General features: G+C 37.0%; 2 non-coding genes across 2 annotated transcripts; both read left to right on the top strand.

Moving 5' to 3' along the window:
* The first annotated feature begins 1,786 nt into the window (after positions 1-1,786).
* Positions 1,787-1,893, top strand: LOC121212777 (small nucleolar RNA R71). Its single transcript, XR_005908151.1, has one exon. It is a non-coding gene; the product is annotated as a small nucleolar RNA R71 (small nucleolar RNA).
* Positions 1,894-3,960: 2,067 nt separating this feature from the next.
* On the top strand, positions 3,961-4,067 carry LOC121212768 (small nucleolar RNA R71). Its single transcript, XR_005908142.1, has one exon. It is a non-coding gene; the product is annotated as a small nucleolar RNA R71 (small nucleolar RNA).
* The last annotated feature ends 965 nt before the right edge of the window (positions 4,068-5,032 follow it).

Consider the following 5,032-nt stretch of genomic DNA (forward strand, 5'->3'; position numbering starts at 1 on the left):
AACGGCATCTAGTAAGACTGTATTGCCAACCTTAAGTTGATTAGGAAAGGTATCGGGCTTGTTTTTGCATAGTTTCGGTTTATCATATGTTCTCGGTTTGTGTTCTCGCCATTCGTCTAGCTCCTCTATCTGTAGCCTTCGTTCTTCATGGACGTCTTTGTTCTCTTCATGATAGTAGCGCACTATCTCTGTTGTCTTGGTTCGAGGAAGTTCTTGCAAGGACGATTGAATATTAGTTTTATTATCGACAGTTTTTATAGCATTATCTTGAGTCTTAGAGGTTTTGACTGAGTCACGTGCTTAGAGTGTTATTGTGTCATCGCCTACACGAAGTGTTAGCTCTCCTATGCCTACATTAATAATTGTTATGGCAGTTGTTAAAAATGGTCGTCCTAAAATTAAAGGTACCACGTTATCCTTATCCATATCTAAGACAACGAAGTCTACTAGGTAAATAAATTTATCAATTTTAACGAGAACGTCTTCAATAATACACTTAGGAAATCTAACTGTTTTGTCAGCCAATTGTATGCTCATCCTAGTCTATTTGGGTTTACCGAGACCTAGTTGTTTAAACATTTTATACGGCATAACATTTATACTTGCTCCTAGATCAGCTAAAGCATTATTCACAGATAGACTACCAATTAAACAAGGAATTGTAAAACTCCCTGGATCTTTTAATTTGTTAGGTAGCTCATTCTTTAGAATAGCTGAGCAGATTGCATTGAGTTCCACATGCGATGTAGCGTCTAATTTCCTTTTATTGCTCAGAAGTTCCTTTAAGAATTTTGCTGAGTTGAGTATCTGCGAAAGAACTTCAATAAAGGGTAAGTTAATATGTAATTTCTTTAAGAGTTTGACAAACTTACCGAATTGCTCTTTTGTTCTGTCTTTCGTCATCACTTTAGGATATGTCACACGAGGTTCATGATTTGTACTTACCTGTTTAGGATCATTATTGTTTACCTCTTCTCGTCCTTTGTTCATCGCGTTGTCTTGCTGTAATTCTGGCTCAAGTGTAATGAATCCTTCCTTATCTTGGGCACTAATTGCATTGAGGTGTTCCCTCGGATTAGGTTCAGTATTACTTGGTAGGCTACCTTGTGGTCATTCGGAGATTAGTTTGGATAGCTGGCCTATCTGAGTTTCGATTCCTTGGATCGATGCTTGTTGATTCTTAAGTGTTGTCTCGGTATTTTGGAAACGGGTTTCTGACACCAAGATGAATTTAGAAAGCATCTCTTCAAGGTTTTTTTTCTCTTGTTGATAAGGTGGCTGTTGAAAACCTTGAGGATTTTGTGGCTTTGGATTTCCTTGACCTCCCCAGGAAAAATTTGGGTGGTTCCTCCAACCTGCATTATAAGTATTACTGTATGGGCTATTTTGAGATCTAAAGTTATAGTTACTCATATAGTTGACTTGTTCCTCTTCGGTTGTGGGATTGAAGGATTGATATTCTATATGCACACCTCCTCCGCTTGAGTCACACCTCATTACTGGATGTACCTGCATAGAACCAAGAAAACTATCAATCTTTTTATTGAGAAGTTCTACCTGATTAGAGAGCATGGTGACTAAATCAATGTTATAGACACCGGCTGTTTTCGTTGGCTTTGTTCTCATAACTTGCCACCGATAATTGTTCAGTGACATCTCCTTTATGATTTCATAGGCATCTTCTAGTGTTTTATTGTTGATGGTTCCACCAGAAACTGCGTCAATCATTTGTCATGTCGAGGGATTCACACCATTGTAGAACGCTTGAACTTGCAGCCAAAGCGGTAACCCATGGTGAGGGTACCTTCTCAGTAAGTTCTTGTATCTCTCCCATGCATCGTAAAGTGTTTCTAAATCTATCTGCACAAAAGAAGAGATATCATTACGCAATTTAGCCGTTTTAGCCGGGAGAAAATATCTTAGGAAAAACGTCTCGGTCATTTGTACCCAAGTAGTGATAGACCCTCGTGGTAATGAGTTCAACCACTGTTTAGCTTTGTTTCTCAGTGAAAATGGAAAATAACCGAAGACGAATGGCATCATCAGAAATGCCCTTGATTTTGAATGTATCGCAAAATTTAAGAAAATTCGCCAAGTGCATGTTGGGATCCTCATCCTACAAACCATCAAACTAAACAAACTGTTGTATCATCTGAATTGTGTTAGGTTTTGTTCGAAATTATTCACAGCAATAGCATGTCTAACTATACTAGACTCAGTTCCTATTAAAGAAGGTTTAGCATAATCATACATAGTACGTGGAGCAGGATTTTGATTAGCTGCAATTGCAGGAGGCAGCAGATCGCCTGGATTTTTGGCCATCTCTTCGGTTGGGGTTTGAGTATCTCTTCTCGCTCGTTCTCCGTGTATCGTAAGCTGCGCCTTATTTCTCTTTGATTTTTTCGAATTGTACGATCGATTTCTTCGTCAAAAAGTAATGGTCTTGACGGGTTTCTTCTAGTCATAAACTATAAAAACCTTCCAAGAGAGAGAAAAAGTAAATTAATAAATAATAAAATAAAATTGCAAGAAAAATAAATGGCTAAAGTAATAAAAATTTAGTGTTCCTAATATTTTAGTTCCCCGACAATGGCGCCAAAAACTTGATCGCATGATTCGTAACAAGTAATAAATATTTATAATGAAGATCAAACCTAGACTAACTATTATCACGACGAAAAGGCAAGCACACCTATCGAACAATAGTATAGTAATGGCAAGACCGGGATATCGTACCCAAGGGAACCAAAAGTACTAGTAATAACTATCTTTTTATTATCTAGCCTAAGAATAAAAGGGGTTTGTTTTAATTAACTAATTATTTAAACTAAGAATGCACAAAGAAAATAATTGGGGAATTGCTTTTGGGAAAATCGATTGACTTGAGACAATACCTAAGGAAAAATCCACCTAGATTTTACTTGTTATTCTGGCTCCAAATCGGACGATTTATTCATTTAATTTGTTCCATAAAGATCCCTAAGTTATGTTATTATCCCTATTCAAGACTAATAACGTCTAATCCCTAGATTGAACAACTGAGACTTTTTTCTAATTAACACTCTAAGATTGCATTAACTCGATCTATGGATCCCCTTATTAGGTTTCACCCTAATTCGACAAAATCTTGTCACCCTATTTCTAGGCGCGCAATCAACTCCGCTTAATTATGACAAATGTACTCTTAGACAGGGTCTATTCCTCCTCTGAATAAGAGCGTGTCTTGAATCAGTATCCTGGGATATCAAAACAAGAATTAAGAACACATAATTAAGAACAAGTTAAATATTTATCATACGATTCAGAAAATAATAACAAGATTCGTCTTAGGTTTCATTCCCCTTAGGTATTTAGGGGACTTAGTTCATAACTGAATAAGAAAACTTCTCAAAAGAATAAATAATACAAAACATAAAGAAAACCCAAAACTACTAAAGGGGAATTGAGGAGAGATCTTCAGTCTTAATGATGAATCTGGCTTCTGAGATGGATCAATAAGCCTCTTTGGGGTAATTCTTTACCCTATTCTCCATCCCCTCTTTTTCTCCTCCTCTAGTGCGTATTTATAGGCTTTGGAATGCCTAGAAACCCTCAAAATTGGCCTTTTCTAAATTGGACTCAACTTCAGCTCGGTAGGGACACGCCCGTGGCACACGCCGTGTTAGATTACTTTAGACCATGTTCGAGCCTGCCAAATTGGCACGGCCGTGTGGTCTGCCCGGGTGAGGAGGTCCGGGCTATGTTGATTTCGTACTTTGGCCCATTTTCTCCGTTTTTTGCCCATTTCTCGTTCCTTTCGCTCTCCAATGCTCTCCTAATTATAAAACAAGAAATTAAAGCAGTAGGAGCATCGAATTCACTAATTCTAATGAGAAATCATCCATAAAATGCATTAAACATGGGGTAAAAATATGTATAATTTACGGTTTATCAAACGTTTGTACTTGCAGCCATAGAGGTAACCCATGGTGAGGGCACCTTCGCAATAGATCCTTGTATCTCTCCCATGCATCGTAAAGTGTTTCTAAGTCCATCTGCACAAAAGAAGAGATATCATTACGTAACTTAACCATTTTAGCCGGTAGAAAATATTTTAGTAGAAATTTTTCGGTCATTTGTTCCCAAGTAGTGATGGACCCTCGTGGTAACGAGCTCAACCACTGTTTAGCTTTTTTTCTCAGCGAAAAAGGGAGTAACCGAAGGCAAATGGCATCTTCAGAAACGCCATTAATTTTGAAAGTGTCATAAAACTCTAGAAAATTCGCCAAGTGAGTGTTGGGATCCTCATCCTGCAAACCATCAAACTGAACAAACTGCTGTATCATCTAAATTGTGTTAGGTTTCAGTTTGAAATTATTCGCAGCAATAGCAGGTCTAACTATACTTGACTCAGTTCCTATTAAAGAAGGTTTAGCATAGTCATACATAGTACGTGGAACAGGATTTTGATTAGCCGCAATTACAGGAGGTAGCTGATTGCCTTGGTTTTGAGCCATCTCTTCCGTTGGGGGTTGAGTATCGTCTTCTTGCTCGTTCTCTATGTATCTTAAGCTTCGCCTTATTTCTCTTTGGTTTCTATGAACTGTGCGATCGATTTCTTCGTCAAAAAGTAATAGTCTCGACGGGTTTCTTCTAGTCATAAATTATAAAAACCTGTCAAGAGAAAGAAAAATTAAATTAATTAGTAATAATAATAATTAAATTAAATTAAATTAAACTGTAAGAAAAATAAATGGCTAAAGTAATAAAAATTGAGTGTTCCTAATATTTATGTGCCCCGGCAATGGTGCCAAAAACTTGATCGCGGTATTTCGTGATAGGTTTTAAATATTTATAATTAATCGTTCTTGAAACTAATTAATCGGCAAGTGTACCTATCGAACAGTAGTATAGTTTTAGCAAGATCAGATTGTCGAACCCAAAGGAACTAAAAATACTGGTAATGACAGTCTTTTTATTATCTAGCCTAAGAATAATGGGGTTTTGTTTTAATTAACTAATTATCTAAACTAAGAATGCACAGAGAAAAGAA

Source organism: Gossypium hirsutum, chromosome A13, assembly GCF_007990345.1.
Source record: "Gossypium hirsutum isolate 1008001.06 chromosome A13, Gossypium_hirsutum_v2.1, whole genome shotgun sequence".
In the NCBI taxonomy this organism is placed as follows: Eukaryota; Viridiplantae; Streptophyta; class Magnoliopsida; order Malvales; family Malvaceae; genus Gossypium; species Gossypium hirsutum.